General features: G+C 32.5%; 1 long non-coding RNA gene across 1 annotated transcript in view; it reads right to left on the minus strand.

Annotated features, from left to right (window-relative positions):
* LOC116153535 (uncharacterized) overlaps positions 1-27551 on the minus strand; it is a 795234-nt gene that overhangs the window by 128181 nt on the left and 639502 nt on the right. The window contains exon 14 of the long non-coding RNA XR_010380957.1: positions 68-117. This is a non-coding gene — a long non-coding RNA (uncharacterized LOC116153535). The remainder of the gene's footprint in view (positions 1-67; positions 118-27551) is intronic.

The raw sequence follows: 27551 nt of genomic DNA on the forward strand, positions 1-27551 counted from the left end.
GGATTACTTAGATAATTCCAGTTTAAAAAAAAAAAGACCTTGAAGCTATGAAGCATGCAAAACTTACCAGAGTATGATGTGATGATAAATTATTCAACATGGCATGTGAAAATACATCTACAAAATAGGAAAGAGATACATTTCTGTCATTTATTTATTCAACAGGCATTTAGTCAGTTGTCTCTTCTTGTCAAAGGATAGCAGTATTCTGGTTCTAGAGGAAAAAATAAATAAACTGAAAAGACAGCAGATTCTTGCAGCAGCAATTATTACAAAGAAAAGCACTTCAAGTTCATTAATTAGGAGTCCCATCAACTTATCAGTCAATATATTCAGAATTACTTCCACCACTGCTACCATAAAGTTTAATCCCTATCATCTTTCCCAACGACCACTGCAGAAAGCAGAAGCAGCCTTGATCCTACTCTCGCTGTACTGACTGTCTTCCACACAGGACTCAGAGCATCCTTATAAAATAGAAATCAGATTGAGCCACTCTTCATATCATTCCCTCTGACTGCTTTCCTACATCCGCAGAATAAAATACCAAGTTCTTCCCTTGTCACATACCACCTGGTCCCTAGCTCACTCTCAGAATCATCCTCAGTTCTCCCACTTCTCTTCCTCATATCTTGGTCATTTTGCTATTCCTTGACTGTGCCAAACAGGCACTTACCTAAAGCATGTAGACTTGCTCTTCTCTCTACCTGGAACTTCTTTCACCCATGTATCTCCTCTAGTCATTCCACATAGCATTCAGGTCTCTATTTAGATATAACCTCCTCACAGAGGTCATTTTAGACCATCAAACCTCTACCCTGCAAGTTACTTTGATTTCCTTCACAACATTTATCTCTGTCAATATTGTGTATATTTATATGTTTAATATTTCCCTCTCTAAATAAGATGTAAATCCCTGGAGAGCAGAGGTTTTGCCTGTTTGCTGTATCTCAGGGCATAGAAGTGTGTGGCACACAGGTGATATATTATAAATTCTTTAATTCATTAATTTATTGATTGTAGCTATACATACTGTCATGTAAATGGATATGACAGCTGACTACTTTCTAGCTGTGAAAGCTTGGGCAAGTAAGCAAACTTTTTAGCAAAATGGTTATAACTGACACTTATGTGCAAAATGCTTATAATATTGCGTGGTCACATAAATGCTCATTGAAGTTTACTTAAATTTTAATTTTATTTTCATTATTATGTTATTGTTTATATTTTAAAATGTGTTGCTGCATTCATGTAACGGAAAATGCATACATGTAAAATACGTATAAATATAACGTCCTCATTATCCTATCAGTCTTAGGTTCCTGGCCATAATGAGGTCTCTTGGGGAAGCAAAAGTCCTTATTACACAAAAATATTTACTTGTGAAATGACCACAATTTCCAAAAAAGTACTTGATATGTTAAGTTATAGTTCATATTCTCATCTAAATTGTATTACACTTCAAAAAAACTGCCATATTTAGTTTCAATTTTAATTTTTCTCCAAGTTGACTTTTTTCAGGAATAGTTATTCTCCAGTTACACAAATCTTTGATCTTTTGCTTGTCTTCAAGGACCAGAGAAATAAATGCATATGGATAATGTTTAAGATGAAATGTTTCAAGTTAAATGTGTCAATGGTCTTTATTTTATTATCAATGGAAGAATAAACCTTAATGAATAGAATTTAGTTTTCTGTGTCCTTTGCTTTTGAGGAAAAGCAGATGAAAAGGGAAAAAAGATAAAAGACCTGAGAGTATAGTATCTGTGTATGTCTTAAGATCAGGGCATATTCAATCTAATCTCCTACCCTTTTCACATGCAGTCCTCTGCAATGATATCTTCTAGTGAAGGCTCTTTGCACTACATCTGTATTTCCTTTGATAAGTTATTGTATTATTCGGTGTGGATCCAACCACAACAAAATCTTATCCCCTTGAAACTAAGAAGTTTCTTTTTTATTCTTCATCATTTATAATTATTTTATTATTTTACTTCTATTTTATTCAACAGAAATAATTAAAACTCTGAACATTTAATCACATAGTTTTATATTGACCTGGCAATAATATTCAAAAGAATTGATTCATTTTGCTGAGACCAATTTTCCTGGCACTCAGACACCTATTAAAATGGAGCTCTATAAATACCATTAGTGTACTGTGAAAAGGCAGTAAAAATAGCATCCGTATCATTAGTCTAATGTCAATCAAATTATTGCTGCTTTTGCTAAGGGGAAGGCATCTTCAAGTACGTAAATTTTCCCAAGTTTGTTAACAAACATAGCTGAAGTCCCTATAGCTCCAGTATACAGATTACCAGATAGTTTTATTAGCACTGGGTATGAATTTATTTCACATGAGTTTAAGCAAAGTGTGGACAAGAATCTTTAAAATTGATACCATCAGAATAATGATTAACGTGAGAAGATATTTACTATTTCCCAAGATATTTGCCAGAGATCTCCAAGAAGGTTGACAATGTCTTATGACTCAGTATGTCACTACGTATTTAAACAGAAGCTACTACTACTAATAAAAAAAAGTTACCTCTGTATTTTGTTATTTTGCTATGCACCAAGTAAATAACAATTTTTAGTTTGCTGTATAAATTATCTTATTTAATGATCATAACAACAGTGTTTAATATTCTGCCTACAATTGTGGAAACTGAGGTTCATTGAGCTTATTTATTTTGCTCATGTGGTGAGTAGGATTAACAGGTGTATCTGATTCCAAGGCTCTTGATTTTTATGAGTTAAATATGCTGTCTATTGAAATTGACTAGACTTTAAATCAATTTCCTTTTTTCCCTTAATGAGCAATATTTTAAATAAAAACGATTTCTTCTAAGCATTACTTTATCTACCACAGGGGCATAATTTACATCAAAAAAGAGTTGAGATTTGGAAGAACCAATATAACCAAACTAAGGAAACTCACTGCCTTGTAATTAAAGAATTGTAGCCTATATAATAAGAAGTTCAAGTAGAGCTGGATGGTGTGACATCAACAGGTTGACTACTGTGACGGTGTCATAAATCCAGATGGATTTGATAGGACCAGAACCATTAAGTGCATCAAAGTAGAACTGTCTGCTATTTGTAATTAAATTATACAATTGAACTCAACAGAGGTCTGTGTGAAACCATACAACTAATCTGAAAGTACAAAAATTAAACCAGCTGATATGACAACTCATCAGCATAGCCTGAGAAGTTATGCTTGTTGTTACTGGAGTGCATCACAACAGGTTGTACACTGGGAGAAAAATGTGCTGAATTTGAAGTAGGAAATAAAAATAACGTCTTCTGAAGATTCTTTTCAAGTTAAAACAATCAAAATGCACATACAAGCTTATTGTCATCTCTAGCACAAATGTTCAGAGGTTATTTTACAGAAGCAAGAAGGTAGTAGAAACAAAATATTACTATATAGTAAATTCCCCTTTATTTTTTAAACAAAGTTGTAATTGGTTATTATTTTATACAATGAATACGTTCTTTATCTCCTAAAATATCTTCTTTAAATAGCTACATCACGTAGCAAAATATTATAAAATTATATCAAAGGATGCTAAAAATCTTGTAATGCATTTCCTATATCTGATATAGTCTATGAGTGATGCTGTTTTAAGCAAAATGTTTAATAACTTTGTATTTAATAAATGGTTTATCAAAAACCAACCACACATTTTTCCAAGTAAAAAACAGTTTTAAATAAAATAGGAAATACATAGAAATGTTTGCTATCACTATTACTATTTAATATTTCTTGGAGTGTCTATAAAATTCAGAAAGACCAGATCCTAAAAACCTGGCAGACAAAGATGAAAAAGAAGAACTAAAATTATCTTCCTTAACACTTTTTTGAAATTGCTAAGGGAATTGTTAAGGTGGTCAGTTATAATTTTCACCTATTCAAGGAAAAAAACATAGAGAGTAGGAATTAGAAAAAAATACTGTATTCAAGATAATGATAACACAAAAATATTCTCTTAATTATACATATATTTAAGGTAGAATTTATATATAATTTATTCATGAGTAAGTCTGCTAAGTTTTGACAAATGCATGTAATCAACATGTAGAATAGATTCTCTACTCTCTAACATTTCTCCTGTGCCCCTTTCAGTCAACAATTTCATTACCCTAACCCATTATAGACACTGTTCTGACTCTTGTCCCTACGATTTTGCCTTTTCCAGAATGTCATACAGATTAATAGAATACATAGCTTTTTGAGTCTGACTTCATTATCTGACCATAATGCATTTGAGATGCATCAACATTGTTGTAGGTATCAGTGATTCATGTTTTTATAGCTGAGTAGTATCCCTTTATGTACATATAATAGTACAGACTACCCGTTCTCCAGTTAAGAAACTTTAAACATGAGACACAAATTTTCTAAGTAGTAAGAAGTAAATTAGTTACGATTATAAAAAGTTATATTAAAAAAACTATAGGTACCATCAGCCATATAATCCAACCTGGCTAATTTAAATCTAAAACATGAAGAATAAGTAGGAATTAGCTGAATATTGAGGTAAAGTCAAAAAGCCATAACAGGTCCATAAACTTAGTCAGAAGTAATAGAATAAAATTTTAAGAAATTATATTGAAATGAATATTTTAAAAACTACAACCAGGAACGGCACCACATACATAGTCCAATTAATCTTTGACAGGGGAACAAAGGCCATAAATGGATAAAAGACAAGACTTTTCAATAAATGGTGCTGGGACAACTGGACATCCTGATGCAAAATAAAATGAATCTGGAAACAGACCTTATGCCCTTCATAAAAATTAACTCAAAATGGAATCTAGACCTAAATATAAAGTGCAAAACTGTACAACTCTTAAAGATAACATAGAAAACCTAAACGACCTTGAGTATTATGGTGACTTTTTAGATAGAGCACCAAGGATACAATCTATGAAATAAATAATTTATATGCTGGACTTCATTAATTTTTTAAAAAAACTTTAGCTTCAGCAAAGACACTGTCAACGTAACGAGAAAATAAACCACAGGCCAGCAGAAAATATCTGCGAAAGAAATATCCGATAGAGGACCATTACCCAATACGTACAAATAACTCTTAAAACTCAATTAAGAAAAAATAAAAAACCTGATGAATATATGGCCTAAATAACTGAAAAGATACCTCACTGAAGACATATACAATGGCAAATAAGAGTAGGAAAAGATACTCCATGTAACACTGGGGAAATGCTGATTAAATGATGAGATATGAAAACAAACCTACTAGAACATCAAAGATCATAACACTAATTCCACCAAATGCTTGCCAAAGATGTGGAGCAACAGAAATTCTCATTCACTACTGCTGAGAATGCAAAGTGGTACAGCCACCTTGGAAGGCAATTTGGCACTTTATGAAACTAAACCTACTCTTACCATATGATCCAGAAATCATACTCTTTTGTGTTTACACAAATGATTTATAAACTATGTCCACACAAAAATCTGCACATGGGTGTTTTACAGCAGCTTTCCACATAATTGCAAACAATCAAGATAAACTTGGTTGAAAGGATAAACTGAGGTATATCCAGAAAATGGAATATTATTCAGCATTAAAAAGAAATGAACCATCAAGCCATGGAAAAACGTGGAGAATTTTTAAATGCATATTACTAAGTGAAAAAGGCCACTCTGAAAGGGCTACATACTATATGCTTCCAACTAATGACATTCTGGAAAAGGCACAACTATGGAAAGTATAAAAAGATCAGTGGCTGCCAGTGGGAAGGATGAATAAGTGAAGAACAGAGGATTTTTAGACCAATGAAACTATTCTATATGGAACACATTTCCTTAGTCAACTTGCTCCCCTGTTGTCTGCAGTGTTGGAAGAACAGATTGAGAAAAACTAAGTAAAATTAGGAGTTCCATGTGACAGACAAATATGCAGTAGAGAGGAACACAGAAAACAGATGGGCATTATTGCTGGTTAAAGCTTATGTGTATTTACAATTTTGATAGCTTCTTCCAGATAATTTTCCCTAAAGGTGAATCTATTTATATTCCCACCAGCAACTTATGACAGTACTCATTTCCTCAGCCCTTCCTCTATTGGATAACTAACTCGTTTCATATTTTCCAGTCTGATTAGTATAAGTGTACATTATTTCATTTTTTATTTATATTTTTCAGAGTTATAATGAGTTATATATTATAATATATAAAATTTCATTAACATTTTAATTATTCAGTAAATGACAACTATAATATCGACTCCAAAACTATCTCATAATCTTTTCATACTTCAGATGTTAATATGCTGTATCCTTTATTTCTTGTTGTACCTAAAATAAGTAAACTTATATTCTGTGGACATTTATTGAGACTTGTTCCCACTCATGTTTTAACATTTCAAGTTGAAAGTCAAAAGTAGATGTTCCCAAATTCTTAATCCCCTAGGGATCTTCTGTTCTTGACTGTACTCTGATAAAGTACCACTATGCTATTCAACCTAATTTCTTTTCTCCAAAAGTTTTCTAAGTGGCTATAATATTAAAGTTTCTTCAATAGACTTTGTCATAAATAAATCACTGAGAACTGCATGGGTTTTAACTATCAACTAACCTCCTGAGAAAAAGAAAATACCAGGACTCCATTATCCATTTCTATTGCAAAAGGCTGAAAAAGATCCATGTTTAAAATTCAAAGGCTGTGATGTTTTCAAAATTCAAAACATGTATATTTTTAAAAAATCCCAGTGGTTGATGCACTGGTTCAGTTTTATTTATGCTTTTTTTTTTAACCATATACTCCTTAGGAAATAAGTTATTAAAAATTCATCTCCAAAAAATAGTTTTTGTCAAGGTTTTTTAACATCATTTACTGAAATACTAGAAATTCCAACCAACATCAATAAATGACTATGTAAAACTGGACCAACTAAAAATTCTTTTGTATATATTTACAATTTTAATAACATGCTGGGGAAAAGATAGGATGGGGAATTGAGAGAGTTGGAATTTGGTGCTTTAAATGCAAGATTAATGGTTATCAATGGTAAAAAATAAAGGACTGCATATCAATTTAAAAATAAGTAAACAAACATCAGACCTTTAAGACTATTCTTGGCCAATCATTTCTTTATATTCTTCCTAAACATTTTTTAATAATGCAATTCACTATTCAACAAAATACAGTAGAAATAAGATATGATTAAGTACCTATTTGTGCTTGAGTTTGTTTCATTCTATGATACTTGTCATTGAAAGCAAAACGTATGCGTTTCCTTATTAATATCAATATCTCCTTTAACCTATCAATTTAAACATTCTTTTTTTTTTTCTATCATGCTTCATATTCAAAGCTGGAGGAAACATATTCAAAACGCCAGCAAATATGGTAAAGCAGTATTGTCTGTTTTAAAAGTGCAAAATGAAAATGCAGCAAATCAAAAGCTTAGCTTCCTGCTTTTATCTCCTCTATGAGCAATATTGAGCTAATAGAATACAGGAACAAAAGAACTCTCTTGGTGTCTTAATTAATTGAGAATTGTCTAGCAGTTCTTTTCATAAGTCTTGTGAAAAATGTTCCCTCTGGTAACTTTAAATCCATTTTTATAATTAGCATTTAGTTGTATCCTTGAAGTGAAACCAGCTTCTTTTTGTCTGCCAACACTAATTTTCAGCTCAGCAGCTAAAAATTAGGTCCTGTGCATTAAAACCAGCAGGTTTGATGTCAGGTTGTAATAACTTATGAAAATTCTGTCATCATTTTACCCATGGAAAATTAATTTAATTTCCTCTAAATCTGATATTTATTTATGCATTCAAACTCTATTTGTATTCACCTTTGACAAAAATATAGGTCTTAGGCTTATATACTGAAGATTATTAATTGGAAACAATTATTTGAAATACATAGGCAATCCTTTCTAAATAATGTTCCTAGTGTACTGAATACCTGTGTACAACTGCCTTCAAAGTAAAATAGGATATATATTGATTGAAATTTATGCTGTCCCTTGACAAAATCTTCATCTTAAATGGTTCAAATGCATTTATTTCATCTTGTTTTATTGCCATGATACCTTATTAACTGTGATGATCTCAATGTGATAAAAAAAAAACTTCACTTGATTATTCATTCTTTACAAATTGAATCAAACTCAGAAAACCTGCTAAATTAAGAATACTTATCCTTAAAATTTTTGAGATGTTGCCCATCAAGTCACCCAGCCTTAAAATTTTTACACTCAGGAGTGAAAGAGAAACTGAAAGTTTTCCAGAAAAAATATCTAGCTTTTAGAGCATGCAAAATGCCTAATAACAAATTGCAAATGTTACGTTTTTGTACTCACCCCTTTGCTAGGTAACAGTGCTATCACGACATGGAAATTGCCCTCAGAGTTTAAAATTAAAAGAAATGAAAAAAATAAAAGAAAATATGAATTAAAGTCTACATTCATTACAGCCAAAACAAGAGTTTCCAAATGGATATCAAATAGTTACAGGATTGTTACGTATTATTGGTTGCTGGGCTAGTAGCTGTCTTAGTCTGCCTAGGCAGCCATAACAAAGTATCAGACTGGGTGACACCCTACAGAAATTTTCATACAGTTCTAGACACAGGGAAGTGCAAGATCAAGGTGCTGCCATAGCAGGTTGTATTGTGAGGCCTCTTCTCTTGACTTGTAGGTAGCCGTCATCTAAGTGTGTGCTCGAATGGCCTCTTCTTTGTGTGCACACAGAGTAGGGATGGGGGAGAGGCAGAGAGACAGAGAGACAGCAAGCAAGCTCAGTGGTATCTGTTCCTCTTATAAGGACACCAGTTCCGTAAGATTAGAGTCCTATCCTTATGATCCCATTTAACCTTAGTTACCTCTTTAAAGACCCTAATGTTAAATACAGTCACACTGAGGGTTAGGACCTCAACATATGAATTTGAAAACACAATTCAGTCTGTAAAAGTATCTCAATCTTGATTAATGGGTAAAATCTAAATAAGTAAAATAAAGAAAACAGGCATCAATATTAAGAATTAAAAATCACGAAAAAAGGGTCACAAGTTAATAAACATATTTTCTGCAATTAGATACACAGCCAGATCTAAAGTAGAGGGCAGGAAATAAATTGTAGATAAATACTATTTATTAAGAAAAGAAGATGAAATATTAAGAGTTTTAAAAATCCAAAGCATAATTCAGTCTCTCTCACACACATACACACACACTCTTCCTTAAGCTGTGTTATTCACAAAGTTTTTTCTGATAATCTTTTGAGAATATTTGTCACAGATTGAAGTCAGCTACATAAACTACTTAAATTAATTATTTTAAATATATAAATACCAGTGCTAAGTATTCAGTAGTTGTTAATTATAGTTGAGAATGATAGAAAGGTAGAACTCTCCTACAAAGGCCACTTTAACACATCACCTCATTATTTACCACCATATTATACCAGAAGTTCATACAGAATATGGTTGTCTATAGTTGTCTATGAGAAGCTTAAGTCTTACGTAAAAGAATGTCTTCAAAAATGGGATCATTCAGATATCATTAGACATTAAAAATCAGCACCTAACCGTATATCTATGTTCATCCTACCTTCCCTTTAAGGACAAACACTAACTTTTTGAGTATTATTTCACTTCTAAACAAAAAAAAAAAAAAAAAGGAAATACAACAACCATGATTTAGACAAGTATTAGGAACCTAACACTTCTTATAAAATTGCCAATTATGGCTTTTTTATATAATTTAACTATTAGTCTGTGGGGGCGGCTATAAAAAAAGAAAGCACCACAGACTGGGTGAATTAAAAAACAAATTTATATTCTCATAGTTCTTGACACTAGGAAATGTTAAGATCAGAGCGATGTCAGGGTCATTTTGGGGGCAAGTTTCTCTTCCTGAGTTGCAGACACGTTCTCACTGTACCCTTGCATGGCCCTGGGAGGAAGGAGGTTTGATTTCTATTCCTCTTCTTATAAGGATACCAGTTCTACCTGACATCATTTAACCTTGATTACCTTCCTAAAGGCCCTTTCTCCAAATACAATCACATTGGGGGATTAGGGCTTCAACCTATCAACATAAGAAATCTGAGGACACAATTCAGTCTGTAACAATCTGTATTTGATGTCAAAAAGAAGGCAGTTGATTTCTTCATACTTATAACTATGTCCCAATACAAGGTGGAGAAGCCAACATAGAAACATAGACCCATCCCTAATGGAAACAGGAAATATCTGTAATACCTATGCACATACACACACAAAAAGGAACAACGCCAATGTGATGAAGATTTGTGAACCAGTGGGATCCTGTCAAGAATGGACACATTCATCTGCAGGTCTCAGACACAGCCTGAGGAGTATGCAGCTATTCCCCAAGTAGAGGATGTGCAGAGAGGGATGGAGGGTCCTGCTAGTGAATAACGGGATGTCACTCAAATACCTAATTTTAAAAAACAAAGCAAGGAGAACTTTGTCAAAGATAACCTTCCTCTCCTCCTTCCAAAAATAAATTCTGCTAGGCACAAAAGCATTCAGAAGAGAATTCTAAAAAGCTCCTTTAAGAAGCTGACATATTTAATTCTATATAAACTGTTTCTAAGCACTGGGGAAGAAAAGGGGAAATTTTCATTAATGTTAATACAGATATACCTCAGAGATCATATGGGTTTGGTTTTGGACCACTACAATAAGGTAAATATCACAATAAAGCAAGTCACACAATTTTTTTTGGTTTCTCAGCATATGTAAAATTATGTTTACTGTATACTGTAATCTACTAAGTGTGCAATAGTATTATATATTTTAAAAAGTATATAAATTTAAACTTACTTTATTGCTAAAAAATGCTAAGCACCATTTGATCCATAAGTGAGTTGTAATGGTAAGAAAAGTCACTGATCACAAAATCACAAAACAAATATAATAATAATGAAGAGATCTGAAATATTGCAAGAATTACTAAAAAGTGATACAGAGAGACATGAAGTGCACAAATGCCATTAGAAAAATGGCACTGACAGACTTGCTTGATACAGGGTAGCCACAAATCTTCAATTTGTTAAAAAAAAAAAGGCAATTATCTGCGACATACAATAAAGTGAAGTATAATAAAATGGGAGACAGCTATATATACACCCAAAAAATAGCCATAGGAAGAAGAACACATGGAAAAATAATGTTCATGAATATGGATACAAAAACTCTACCAGTTTTAGCCTATAGAATCCAGAAAACAAATTATAAATACAATCAAAATTAATTTTTTCAGAAGTCTTAGGATGATTCACTATTTGAATTACTTTAATATATTCCACTATATTCCTAAGACAACAGATATATATTTTTAATACATATGTAATAAAAACCTTACTATGAAACTAACAGTTAAAAAATGGAAAAGTAGTAAATGTCTATCAGAATGCAGAATTTCTATCAGAAATGCATTAAATTCCACCAAGGGAGCTGTTGTAGCTAAATTATGGCATATTTATACAATGCAATATTGATTACTTAATACAATTTAAAAAATTCATTCCTTTATGTATTGCTATAAGGTATATTACTGAGTGGAAAAAAATACAGAACAGTATATGTGTATATACTCATATGCATGTTATATGTATTTATATTAAAAATGAGTACATATACTTGAAATGCATAGAACATTTCTGAAATAATAGAGAATTCAAGTAATCATTGAGAAACAAAATTGAGAAAACATTAGTTTTCATTGTATAGTCTTTCCTAGCTTTTAATTTTTCAAGCAATTCCATTCATTACCTAGTCAAAAATAAATCAATTGATTTTTTTTTTAATGTATAAGCTTTTGTACAATGTCAAGAAAAAAAAAAGTAAGGCAAGTTGATTTACAGGCAAAACGAGTGGTAAAAAGAAAAAAATACATAAAGGTACTAGTAACCATTGACTATATTGAGATCACCTGACACAGCCCAAATATGACTGCTTTCAAGAACCTTGACTTGGGAGGTCTAGATTGAAATACTTTATACTCTACAAACCATAGCACTTTCTTTACTTGTCCTATACTTTGTACCTTGTTTTACAGTACTTAATTCGCATAATTTAATCTCTCAGCCTTTCCCATGCTATTTATATCTTGTTAACCTGTCTTGAGTAGATAAGACAATATCTATCCTTCAGGAAGTCTTAGCTCAGCATATTATTTCCTTTAGAAAGCTTTGTTTTAGCCTAAGTTTTTAATTTTCCAGGAACTCCTTGATTCTTCAATGAATCCTTTATCTTACCATGTTATACACCAAATTATTTTTGCAAGGTCTTTATCCCTTCTATGTCATTAACTTTGAAATAGTAAGTCACATGTTTCAGGTCATTCAACCTTGACTTCAACCCCCTGATAGGGACTTCACCCATGTTTTGCCAATAAGAAACACAAAGCTCCAGGTGATTAATTTGTCCAAGTTAGAAGTAATCAAGACTGAAACAAACAAAGCAAAAGTAGGCAAGACTAGATTTGACTCAAAGGCATCTGATTGTATGGTTATGCTATATCTAAGCTATTGCCTAGAACTTAGTATTTATATTAACTGCTAGAGTTGTAGGGCTAAGAAACCACACATTCTGCTATAAAGTAGGAAATCCCTGGACTTATTTGTGGAAGAATAGAAATAATATTCCTTATCTAAGTTTAATTTACCATTTGAGCTTGCCTTTGAGCAGGATGGTTAGTATTTTTAATCTTAGTCTAAACTGTGATCACCTAAAAAATTGCTTTAAACTAGTATACTTAGCTTCAGATTATAATACAGAGTAACCAGGAAAAAAAGTGATACAATGAAACAGCATTTCCTAATTGTTCTGATATAATTTCCTATAAGGATAAGACTATGTTGATACAATAAAGTGTGATGACTCAGTGTCTCCTTGATCATGTCAATTAAAACAGATTATCTGGGAGGCAGATCAAGGTGGCAGAGAACAGGAAGACCCAAACCTCACTTTCTTCCACAAACACACCAAAACTGCAACTACATACAGAACAATTTTCTCTATGAGAATGACTGAAAGATGAGCTGAATGGCTTTAATAAAACCAAGAATAGAAAGAAAAGAAAAACACAAGGAATTTGGTAGGAGAAGGAGAGAAGAGGTCTAGTTGGGACCCATCCACCAGCAGGTGAACCAGAAGAGAAGGAGGACATCACAGGCTAAGGGATCCTCCCTAACAAATGAGGGTTTTTAACCCCATACTGGGCACCCAACTCTGGAGTCTGGTACTGAGAGGATGACCTCCCTGGCTGCTTTTGAAAATCAGTGGGGCTTACTGGAGAGCAAAAGGAAAGCAAGACTACTCTTAAAGGTCATACACACAGACTTGTTCACTCGCAGTTCCACCACAGAAGCAGCAGATTGAAAAGTGTTTGGTGATCTGGCTAGCCTGCCAAGACAGCCCCAACTCACTCCTTAGCATGGACCAGTCCCTCCAGCTACAGCCCCACATGCCCCCCTCCCAAAGGTGGCCACTGTTAGCCTACCTGACAGAAACCAGAGCTCACATCAGACTCTGGCTCTAGCCTCTCTAGCTCCAGTCCACCCTTATTAATGTAGTAGTCCCCACTGGGAGAAGCCCTGGATTGTGCTAGAGTCAGTCTCTAGCGACATCCAGCTCCAACATACCCCCACCAAGATGACGGCCATGGCATGCTTCCAGGAAAAGCCCCAAACTCTACTTGCTTCAGATTCAGTTCTCCCACCAAAGCCAGTGAGCACAAAAACTGCATAGGGATACTGCCACATAAGGATACACGTTCAAATCAGGGGTAGGTAATTGTGTTGCCTAATTTCATAGAGACAAACAGAGAAAGTGAACAAAATAAGAATCATAAATATGTTCCAAATAAAAGAGTAATATAAAATCCAGGAAAAAAATCTACTAAAATGGATGTAAGTAATTTACTTAATAAAGAGTTCAATGAAATAAACATAAAAATGCTCACTGAACACAGGAGAGCAGAGGAACATAGTGAGAATTTTTTTTAATTAGAAAATATTAAAAGAAACCAATCAGAGCTGAAGAATAAAGTAATTAAAATGCAAAATACACTAGACAGAATTAACAGCAGATTAGGTAATACAGAAGAACACATAAGAGATCTGGAAGACAGAATAGTGGCAATCACACAATTACAACAGAAAAAAGAAAAAAAAATTAATGAGGGTAATTTGAGGGCCTTCTAAGACATCAAGCATATGAAAACTTGCATTCTAAGCGTCCTAGAAGGAGGAGAGAAAGGGGCAGAAAGTGTATGTGATGATATCATGACTGCAAACTTCCCTAACCTGAGGTATCCAGAGCTAAGAATCACAGAGACTCTCAAACAAAATAAATCCAAAGAAACACACATCAAGACATATAATTACAATGGCAAAAATTAAAGAGAATTTTAAGGCAGCAACAGATAAGACAAAGAGTCACACACAAGGGAACCCCAAAAACCTATGTCCTTAATTTTCAAAAGAAAACAAAGCACAGAGGGGAGTGCCACGAAATTTTAAAGTGCTGAAAGGAAAAAACATACAACAAAGGACACTCCACCCATCAAGGTAGAATTCAATTCAGAATTCAAAGACTGATCAATTTAGAATTCAAAGATGGATCAGACTTTCCCAGACAAGCAAAAGTTAGAGGAGTTCAACACCACTGAACTAGTCTCACAAGAAATATTAAAGGATCTTCTTTAAGCAAAAAAGAAAAGGCCATAAACAAAAAATAATATATATTTCCTATATATGAAGGAAAAATCTCACTGGTAAAGATAAATACATAGTGAAAACAGTGGACCAAACATTTAAAAAAGCTAGTACAAAGGGTAAACAAACAAAAAAACACAGTATCAACTGCAATAAACAGTTAAAATATGGACATGAAGATGTAAAATATGACATTAAAAACAAAACATTGAGGGAGCAAAAAATGTAGAGCTTTTAGAATATATTTGAACTTTAATGGCTATTAGTTTAAAACAAATATATGGATATAGATATATAGATTGATATATATCAAACTCATGGTTACTACAAACCCAGAAATAACACAAAGGGAAATCCAACTGCAAAGCAAAAGACTAGAAGAAAAGAGCAGAGAACTACAAAAACAACCAGAAAACAAGTAACAAAATGGCAGTAACTACACATCTGTCAATAATCAATTGAAATATAAATGGACTAAGTGTTCCAATCAACAGACAATGGGTGGCTGAAAAGAAAAAACAAGCCCCATTTATATACTGACTACAAAAAACTTACTTCAGAGCTAAATACACACGCTGACTGAAAGTGAGAGGAAAAAATGTATTGCAGACAAATAGAAACAACAACAACAAAACATTCATATCAGACAAATTAGACTTTAAAATAAAGTCTGTAACAAAGACAAAGAAGATCACTGTATAATAATAAAGGAGTCAATCCAAGGAAAGGATATAATATTTGTAAACATAATGCACCTAACATAAGAGCACCTAAATATATAAAACAAATTATTAATAGATATAAAGGGAGAAATAGACAATAATACAATAATACTAAGAGACTTTACTACCCCATTTACATCAATGGATAGATTACCAGACAGAAAATTAATAAGGAAGCAGTGGCCTTAAATGACACATTAGGTCAGATGAACTTAATAGATATATATACAGAGCATTCCATTCAAAAGCAGCAGAATACATATTATTTTCAAGTATACATAGAACATTCTCCAGGACAGATCATATGTTAGGCCACAAAACAAGTCTCAATAAATTTAAGACTGAATTCATATCGTATCTTTTCCAACCAGAATGGTGTGAAACTAGAAATTATAGAAAGAAAACTACAAAACACAAATACCTAGTGATGAAACAATATGCTACCGAAAAACTGAGTCAACAAAGAAATCAAAGAAGAAATAAAAATCCCTGAAGACAAATGAAAATAGAAACACAACTTTCCAAAATCTATGGACACAGTAAAAACATTTCTAAAGAAGGAAGTTATAATGATACAGGCCTACCTCAAAAAAGAAAACTCTCAGATAACCTGACTTTCTGCCTAGAGAATTGGAGGAAAAAAAACAAAGCCTAAAGTTTAACAGAAGAAAGGAAATAAAGATCAAAGTAGAAATAAAGAAAATAGAAACCAAAGGAATAATAGAAAAGATCAATGAAACTAAGAGCTGGATTTTTAAAAAAGATTTTAAAAGTTGATAAACCTTTCGCCAGACTCATCAAGAAAAAAAGACAAGAGGGTCCAAATAAATAAAATTCAAAATGAAAAGAAGTTACAACAAATTTCACAGAAGTACAAATAATAAGAGAATACTATGAACAGTTATATACCAACAAATTGAACATCCTAGAATAAATAAATTTCTAGAAACATACAATTTTTCAAGTCTGAATCAGGAAGAAATAGAAAATCTAAACAGATTGGTAATGAAATTGAATCAATCAAGAAACTTCCAACAAATAAAAGAACCATATGGCTTCACAGGGGAATTCTACCAAATATTTAAAAGTAGTCATACCTACCCCTTCTCCAACTACTCCAAGAAATTGAAGAAGAAGGAACACTTAAAACTCATTCTACAAGACCATCATTACCCTGGTACCAAAACCAGACAAAGAAAATTACAGGCCAATATCCCTGACAAATATAGATGCAAAAATCCTCAACAGAATATTAGTAAACCAAAGTCCACAATATGTTAAAAGACTCATACATCATGATTAAGTGGGATTTACTCTAGGAATGCAAAGATGTTTCAAAATCTGCAAATCAATAATGTGATACAGCACATTAGCTAAACGTAGAATAAAATCACAATAATCTCAATAGATTCAGAGAAATTATTTGACAAAATTGAACATCCATTCTTAAGAAAAATTCTCAACAAAGTTTATATAGAGAAAGCACATCTCAACATAAAGACCATTTATGACAAACATAAAGCTAACATCATACTCAATGGTGAAAAGCTGGAACTTTCTCCACAAGATCAGGAATAAGACAAGGATGCCTATGCTTACTATTTAACATAGTACTGGAAGTTCTTGGCCATGGCAATCAGATGACAAAAAGAAATAAAAGGCATCCAAATTGGAAGGGAAGAAGTAAAACTGTCACTATGTGCAGATGAAATGGTACTATATATGGGACACACTAAAATAACGGGTCTACTAAAAAAAACTATTAGAATTAATAAATGAATTCAGTAAAATTCCAGGTTACAAAATTAATATGCAGAAATCTGTTGCATTTCTATATACTAATAATGAACCATCAGAAAGAAATTAAAAATTCCATCTATAGTTGCATCAAAAAGAATAAAATACCTAGGCAAAAGTCTTACCAAGGCAGTAAAAGATCTGCACTCTTGAAAACTTTAAGATACTGATGAATGAAATTAAAGATGACACAAATAAATAAAAAGATACCCTGTGCTAATGGATTGGAATATTAATATTGTTAAAATGTTCATACTACCCAAATCAACCTACAGATTAAATGTAATTCCTAGCAAAATGCCCATGACATTTCTCACAGAACTAGAACAAATAATCCTAAAATTTGTATGGAATCACAAAATACCCTGCATAGCCAAAGCAATACTGAAAAAGAACAAAGATAGAGGTATCATGCTTCCTGACTTCAGACTATACTACAAAGCCATAATAATAAAAACAGTATGGTACTAGCACAAAAACAGATACATTTATCAATGGAATAGAATACAGAGCCCAGAAAAAAATCCATGCACAAGAGGTCAATTAATCTACAACAAAGGAAGTAAGAGTATACAATGGGGAAAGACAGTCTTCTCAATAAGTGGTGCTGGGAAAACTGAACAGCTACATGTAAAACTGGAACATTTTCTCACACCATATACACAAATAAACTCAAAATGGATTAAAGACTTAAATGTAAGACCAAAAACCATATACCCCAGAAGAAAACATAGGCAGTAGATTGACAACAATCTTAGCAATACACTTTTGGATCTGTCTCCTCAGGCAAGGGCAACAAAAGCAAAAACAAACAGGATATAATCAAACTAAAAAGCTTTTGCACAGCATAAAAACCATCATCAAAAGGAAAAGGCAATCTACTGAATGATGGAAGATACTTCCAAATGATATGTCTGATAAGAGTTTAAAATCCAAAATTTATAAAGAACTCATAAAATTCAGTATCAAAAAACAATCCAATTTAAAAATGGGCAGAGGATCCAAATACCCATTTTTTCCTAAGAAGACAAACAGATGGCCACAGGTATATGAAAAGATGCTTAACATCACTAAAAACTAGAGAAGTGTATGTCAAAGTCACAATGAGATATTACTCCACATCTTTTATATGTATATAAAATGTGTGTGTATATATATATATATAGACATTCAAAAACATTCATGAATATAAATTGAATTAAGTTATCTATGTGCTAAGACATAAATGTTTATGATTTTTTTATTTTACAAAGAATCTGTATTATTTTCATACAAGTATTATTTTTACATGTAAAAACGAAGCCAATCAGAATAAAGTGCAGGAAAGGAGGATTAATTTAATCAGGACATGGACCAGTGTCAGTAAATAAAGTAAATGCAGACTTTGTGACTGGCAGGGACAATGGGAAAACAATGAAGCAGACACTAAAAAGATTCAGATTAGCGAGCACATATTATCATTTTTAGAAAAATTTCCCAGGAAATATACAATGTGTTACTATTTATTCCCATTTGGAATTTGAAAATGAAAATTTGTAGTCCTAAATAGGATAAAACAGATTTGATGCTGAGCTATATAAATAAGCTTTTAAATTAGATTAAATTAAATGTTTTTAATCCAAGAGAGGGTATAATTTACAGAAATCTTGAGATAAATTTACATTAAGAACAGCCAGAACTTATCTGTCATTTGGAATAGTTTATTTCTATGACTTAAGGCCAGAATTTCCAACACCTTGCTCTGAATAAATTTAACATGTTCAATGAAAATAATGAATGCTGATGTTATTTTTTCTACCAAAATTTCTTCTAGGAAAACATATGTAAAAATCAATTAAGCCAATATTATTTTAATTATGCAATATGCCTTTTAGAAACAACTGAAACAATCCCTGAGGGCCATTTGCTCTATACTTTGAGGCAAGGGAAGCATTTATCACCCAACTTCTAAGGTCATGGTGGCATACCTTGGTATCCCCTCCACAACATCTGTTCTCCCTGCTTTCCTTACCAGGAGAAACCTGGTTTTATTCCAACTACAAGATTTGACATTTCTCAAGTCCTTCATAGCTAGTAATGGATAAGTAATGGAGATTGGATCAGTGAAGTGTAAGAGGATGTCTACTAAATAAGCTTCCAGAAAGATGTTTTCCTGGTAAAGGTGAAAGACTCAGCTGCCTTGTACCTTTTGCCTTTTGCCTTTCTCCTCCTTTCTCTTGCCTGAGACACAGATATGACATCTGCAGCAGCCAACTTGTGACCATGAGGGAAAAGTCACATGCTAAGGATGGTGATCCAAGGAGCCAAAGTTAGGGCCCTTCATGATATCATAACATCATTGCACCAGTTCTGGTTTGCTCACCTCCAAATTTCTTGTTATAGGGAAAAACTATTCAACCATTGTTGTCACATTTCTGTTACATGCAGCCAAGTGCAGTCCTATTGTATACTCATGTACATCATCTTTTGATTACAACAAATGTCACAGACCTTGTCACATAAGTTGAACAGATGTTTACTGTATTAAGCAATATGTATTCAATATTAAACAAATACACAACACTAAATACAAAATATAGTCTAGTGTCTTAAGTCTCATCTGTTTTAATATGAATTGTAAGTTTACACTGAAATTTACTCAAATGTGATCACACAATCTTCACTTTTACATGTCACTCACTACTGTAAGTTAATCAGAAGTTAGTTATTTTAAAATATTCCAAAATTATTCTTGTTGTTTTATCTATAATCTTAATAACCCATTGTTGAATAACTATTCTGCTTGTCTAAGAGAGTGAAAAGGTGCATTTGTTTCTGTTTACTTCAAAAAGAAGAGACAGATCTTTAAAAGATAGATGAAAAATGAGCACAGCTTATTAAATGATTTCCTCTCTGAGATCAAGAACTGGATTTAGGAACTAGAATCCAAGAACCCAGCTTAGATATTTGTTACTATGTTGTTAAAGGCAAAAAAAAAAAAAAAAAAATCAACTGGAATTGAGATGTCATTACCCCTAAGGGAAAAGTCTATATTCTTCTCTTTTACCAATCAGGATATATTATTTAGTTTATTAAAAAAAAGTCCCAGAAGGTTTTATTTCTAGATTTGATCTCAGAAAGTGATGGTAACAGAAAGTTTCTGAATAGCAACAGAAGCATTTTGCCTACCTTGTTGTGATTAAATCTGGAGTAAAAAGGTTTATCAAGATTCAATACTTTTGTGCTATTATCAATAAAATACGTAAGCCACCAAATTTCAGTGTGGTCATTTTTATTTAAATCTACACTTATATTAAGAATATATCTGGTTATAAAATAAGGTTTAATGTGCCAAGCATTCACAAGAGGTCAACATTCACTGGTATGCCCCAAGGGCAACACTCAAAATAAAGACTTGCAGTCTGCTCTTACAGCACCTAACATGTGAAAGTGACTCATCTCAAGGCAGGAATGTTGCATGAATGCCTGTTTCTAAAAGAGCAGCTTGTGTGAAGCCTTAAAGTGCAGCTCAGCATCAAAGGAAGATTAACATGAGCCCCAGCAGGACTGCTGTCTTCTGTTGATTACCAGCTGGAATCATGGAAACTAAGCTTCAGGATTGTAGACTGCTTCCTGTCTTTAAAAGGATTCACAAGTTTAAGAAAACATATGTTTTTTGTTTTGTTTTCCATTTACTTTAGTATAAAATCTCACTTCAAAGGGATTCTCCATTCACTACTAACATCTCCAGTCCTCGGGGAAATATACTTTTGAAATAGAATGAAAGGATTCTGTTACAACCACTTTAGTGGACCCTTACCTGGGGCATCTTAACTGGGTTACCTGTGTGCTATCTTCCCTTAAATTAAACTCAGACCTGCATCTTATCTTAAATTCCTTATAATCTTAGAAGTCTAAAACCATGCACTAGGAAAATCAAAAAAGAAGTGTGTCCTCCAAGTAATTTGCTTGCCTTCAAGCTAGAACATCAACACATTTAAAAATCAACTATTAAAAATATCATATTTCACATGGATAGTGTAGAATGTAAATAAAGTGATGAACACAACCGTTGCATTCTAGTTTGATATTTTACGTAGAAGTACACTCAGCGTTCTTGATGCTTCTAATAGTTCAGTCCTTATTACCATCATAGATTAGTACTCATTAATATGTAAAACAAAATGCCACCTATATTTATGCACTGTACATTGCTGAAAACAGAAACTGCTTATCAATGATATCTTAGAAGGTATCATTTCAAAGTAAAGTATCTCATGTGATAATCTTGCCTCAGAAGTTTTTCAAATGCCTAGTTATAATCCAGTAATATGTACGATCTATGTATCAGTTTAGTGGAAACAACACTGTTGCCTCTTTTATAGGATGCATTTCAATTAATTTCATATTTCTGAGAATGTAGTGTGACAACAGAATGCCTAAGATCAGATGGAAAGACCTAATATCGCGATAAGAATTGATGGGGGAATCACTGATGACATTAGTCCCACAACACATCTGAAGCAACCTCCTTCCCTTCATCTTTTGTCAATATGCTGGTTGTCTATTATTTGGTTAACATCTATGCTCTGTTAAGATGCTCTCTTACAGCTACTAAGTGACTATCTTTCACAGTCAGTAAATTCCACTTGGCTTGTCTTATTATACAGAGAACAGAGCCCAAGGTTGTATCCTTTTAGATCAATATTTTTGTTTTATATTTGCTATGTTATTTACACATTTCTATAAAAGCTCCTGCAAAGGTACCTGGGATTCCAAGTACCAGTTTTACCAAGGAAGCATGATAGATTTTGTTTCACGTTGTTTCTTCTTTTAGTCCATAAAGGAAAACACACTAAAATCAGAAAAAAAACCACAAGTGATAATAAGATTAGACTGCAAAAGTTATGTATTATTTTTACATTTATATGAAAGAGTTTTTTATAGAGTAAGTGGTTAATAAAATATACATGTATTATTTCCATTGACATTAGACTGACCTAAAAATTCTCATCTTTGTTTATAAAAAAAAAATCCTAATGTCTAAAAGCAGATTTTCACTAGTATTCATATGTCTTAAAAACTGAAGAGTGAAAATAAATCAATAATGCTCCAGCAGGCTCTGTTCTTCATTAGATTTTAGTAACAAAGATATGCTGCAAATTAAAAATCTAGAGAAGATATCTTGATCCTTGATCTTACATCTCTTACTGATAGGCTACAATGTAACTCATAAATAATAAGTTCACAACTATTATGATATTCAATAAACTATGCAACAGAAATAAATCAACTCTATAAATTCAGGCTACAAAGGGAATAGAGGAAAAGGGTATTTTTTTGCTTGAAAACATAAAAAAGCTTAAAAAATTAATTTATGTTCTAATTCTGAATTTTATTGTTATAATATGAATGGAACATACATGAACACTAATTAATATGATATATATATGACATTTTAGATTTTTACTGAATATACTGCGGTCATCTTTATACATTAATCTTGAAGTTTTGATATTTTTCCCCTTCATAAAACCACTTACATACAAATGCCACAACATCTCACGTCCATATAGACTATTATAATCCACTGTCACAAGTTCTGTAATCACCATTTTGTGAATAAACTGCATCTACCAAACTAGGACAATAATCCAGAGAAATAAAATGTTCACTCATCACTAGAGCCAGTTTAAATCCTAGGGCCCCGTAAAGAATTTTGTTTAGATCTTATTTTAATGAATTGGCTTTCAACTTTCCCTTACTATATACCTTAAACACATCATTAATATTAATATTAACCACTTTTTTAAAAATGCCTTAAAATGAGTCTCTAGCCCATATTTAAAAGGATAGGCAAGTAAAGTTTATTCTCCTAGTTTAAATGGTACTAATTAATAAAACTGCTTTTAAAAAATATTGTTTCAATCTGACTATTGCCTCAATTCAAATCAGACATATTTTGCTAAACTTCTCTTCAAATAAACCCACCTGAGCACACAGAAAAATCAACCTATACACATAACTTTAATAATTCCCAATATACAAAAAAAAATTTCCAATATACAGTTAAACCCTTGGAATCAGCTGACTTCTACAGAGTGATAAATCAACAATCCTAGCAACAATTAGAAATTGTTAGCCTCTTTGTAATTAATTTTATCATAGATTTTGACTTTTATAATTGAAAATAATTATATATAATAATTCAGGAATATTTAATAATTTCTAATTCATGCTTCATGTTATACTAAGCACTGACAACAAGATCGAAAGTAACCAAGTACATATAGTTTAGCTTTTTAAAGCTTTGTACTAGATACACAAAAATTAAATCATTAAACACTTGATATATCATCAAAAATCTATCTAAAGAGTTTATGGTTATAGTGGAGAACTATTAGATGTTTCTTTTTAATTTTGCAAGAGAAATAAAGAGTTACACTAACTAGAAAAAATATATAATACAACAAAAAATAAATGTGCATAAATAATGCAAATTAATAGAGGGTACACTTATTTATAACTCTACTAAATTTATGCATAGAGATAGCTATAAAGTAGGCTTATACTTTCCAGAGATACGATAAACTGACAGGATCTTTAATGTATCTTATGAATGCTAACTTCCCCCACAGGGAGAACTAACACTTCTGATTAGCTAAAGTAAATAGCAAGTGATAGGCAATTACAAGCGGTTCTCAGTGGTAGCACTTTCCCTGTTCATACCTAATAAAGATTTAAAACATAAAACATATTGCTCTATACACTCAGGGAAAAAAATGAAATGGGATTCCAGAGTTCAGGTTGTGTTTTAACTTTGCCATTAATGATCCTTGTGCTACATAACTTAACTCTAAACCCGTATTAGTTTAGAGTATTCTAATACCTGCTTTGGGGATTTTAAAGGGTATCTTAGAATTTCCAATAAGATGAATCCTGAAATTAAATTTTTGTACTCAACTCCTATTAATGTAAGGACCACTTACCTTGGAAATTTACATGTCATATACAGTAAAATCTGTATTTTCAGTACCATAATCATCCTCACATTTAAACAACTACAAAGAAGGAAAAAAAGGGACTACATAGAAAAGCCGGGGCTGGGAAGGAGCTGGAAGAAGAAATCAGCCACTTGGCATTTTCTGAGTCTGTCTATAAGGCCCAAACTTATTTTATTAAAAGATTACATATTAATTGCATAAAAAATATTCAAGTCTATTTTCTAATGTTGTGGATATAATAACATTCTTGTAAGCAATACAGGTATATTCAATATTAGCTTCATCTCAAAGATAGGAAACTAGAATTCATTTCTTGTGCAAATGTCAAATGCATAATAATATCAACCAGTGCACCAGAAAGGGAACTTCCGGATTTCCAGCTTATTGCTAATTTTCCTGCCTGGTTATGACTAGCACACAGCTACAGTAGAAAACTTGTCACAAACATTTACTGCAGCAAAGCAAAATCTGCACGAGAGGATCAAAATGCTGAGCTCAATTCACCTTGCTTTAGAGACAGAACCTGCTGTCTTTGTTTGAATTCCCTCTCCCATCCTTTGCCTTGTGAAGTCCCATTTCCTTCTTGTGATGCCTGTCATTAACTTTCATAAATGGAAAAGATTGCCTCTTCTGAACTTCTGCAGAATCTATTGAGTATATATTATTATATGGAGTCTTGTATTGCTTTTTAATGTTCGTATGTTTATTTCTCATTTCAGCAATTAAATTTCAATAATGGGAGAGTTCAATGTTTATGAAATCTGCCACTCTGCCAATCATCTGTTTCTCCTCTTTGCTGAACAGTTCACATAGTATTTCCCACAAAGGTTATTTCTACAAGTGTCTGCTTCCTACAGACCGAATTTCTGGAGGATTGTGATGAATTTCAACCAAATATCCCAACACTTAGTAAGAAGTACTAGTTAGCACTCAGCAAATAATAAAGATATACAGGTTCAACAAATGCTAGTTCTATATTTTATAACTGAATTAGCCAACTTCTCTTTAATTTTTTTAAATGGGAAACATTTTTTCCAACTGATATATTAAAATAGGATTAACATTAGAGACATAGATGAAAAATATGTTTGTTTTCACTAATTTTGGAGGACTCTGTTGAATTTTTGTTGTGAGAGAAGGATGAATTAGAAAGCATAACTTATTTAAAAAATAATAAAGTTAAAATACCTAGCCAAATAGAAATGCTGCATTGGTGATGTCTGTAGATAACTGATCCATTCAAAAAACTGTTCAAAGTGTTTTTTGCAGTTGGAGATAATTGATCACAAAATCATTTTATGACCACACTTCTAAGATCATATAGTATTTTTCTCATCTCATACCTAAAGAATAATAAAAATCAAATTCAAGGAGAAATGACTATGTGGTTCTCATTATCCCCCCAACAAAGAGCACAGTTCCATACAAAGTATTCAAAAAAGCTAGGAAGGGAGGGGAAGGGGGATAAGACTGGAAAGTAGGGGATGGGAGTGGGGAACCAGAAGGAAGCCCAATGATTTTATTTGGTCAGACCAAGCCAAAGGATTAGTTTGGGTTTCCTTGTCCTTCATCTTCAGACACAGAGATAGAGCAAAGCCTTTTTCTAAGGGAAAAAAATATGACCCCATTATTCAGATTTAGCAGTATATCTGTTAACAAGATTTAACAGTCAACAGACAAAACAGTCTTGATAAAGAAGAACGGAGCTGGGGGATTCACGGTCCCTGACTTCAGGCTATCTGACAAAACTATAGTAATCAAAACAGTATGGTACTGGTACAAAAGCAGATACATAGATCAACGGAATATGACAGACAGCCCTGAAATAACATCAGGGATTTACAGTCAATTAATCTATGACAAAAGAGGCAAGAATATACAGTGAAGATAAGACAGTTTATTCAATAAGTGGTGCTGGGAAAACTGGACAGCTACCTGTAAAAGAATGAAATTATAACATTCTCTAACACCATATTAAAAAATAAACCCAAAATGGATTAAAGACCTAAATGTAAGACCAGTTACTCTAAAACTCATAGAGGAAAACATAGGCAAAACACTCTCTGACAAAAATCAAAGCAATATTATTTTGGATCCATCTCCTAAAGTAAAGGAAATAAATGCAAAAATAAACAAATTTAACTAAGTTAAACCCTTTTGCACAGCAAAGGGAAGCAATGACAAAACAAAAAGACAACCTACTGAATGGGAGAAAATGTTTGCAAATGATATGACCAATAAAGGATTAATATCCAACATAGATAAACCGCTCATACAACTCAATTGCAAAAAAACAACCTGATTAAAAAGTGGGCAGATGAACTGAATAGACATTTTTTCCAAAGAAGAAATGCAGATGGCCAACAGGCACATGAAAAGATGCTCAACAGCGTTAATCATCATGGAAATGCAAATCAAAATGACAATGAAATATCATCTCATACCTGTCAGAATGGCTATTATCAAAAAGTCTACAAACTACAAATGTTCATGAGGATGTGGAGAAAAAAGGGAACCCTTGTACATTGTTGGTGGGAATGTAAATTTGTGCAGCCACTGTGGAAAGTAGTATGGAGATTTCTCAAAAACTAAGAATAGAATTACTATATGACTCAACAATTTCACTTCTGGGTATATATTCAAAAAGTACAAAAACACTAATTCAAAACTATACATTCACCCCCATGTTCATAGCAGCAGTATCTACAATTGCCAAGACACAGAAACAACCTAAGCGTCCACCAACAGATGAATGAATAAAGAAGATGTGGTATATATATATATATATAATAGAGTAGTATTTCATTATATAGATATATATATATATCTATACACATAAAAGGTAATTTTTGCCATTTGTTGCATCATGAATGGACTTGAAGGGCATTATGCTAAGTAAAATAAGTCAGACAGAGAAAGATGAATACTGTATGATATCACTTAAATGTGGAATCTGAAAGATACAGTAAAGTAGTGAATATAACAACAACAACAAAAAAAACAATACCCTTACCACTTTCTTGTTACCAGTGTTGAGGGGAGGGGCAATAAAGCAATGGGGGAGTGGGAGGTACCAAGTGTTGGGTGTAAGATAGGCTCAAGGATGTACTGTACAACACTGGGCATATAGCCAATATTTTGTAATAACTATTAATGGGAAGTAACCTTTAAAAATTGCACAAAAGTTAAAACCTAAAAAAAAATAAAGATCTAACCATATTATGGAATAAAGATGTTTTAATTAATCTTAAAAAATTAAAATGAAATTACTAGGACTATGTATCTAAAACTTTCATTTTAAAAGCCCTTGCAA

This window comes from Camelus dromedarius, chromosome 5 (genome assembly GCF_036321535.1).
Source record: "Camelus dromedarius isolate mCamDro1 chromosome 5, mCamDro1.pat, whole genome shotgun sequence".
In the NCBI taxonomy this organism is placed as follows: Eukaryota; Metazoa; Chordata; class Mammalia; order Artiodactyla; family Camelidae; genus Camelus; species Camelus dromedarius.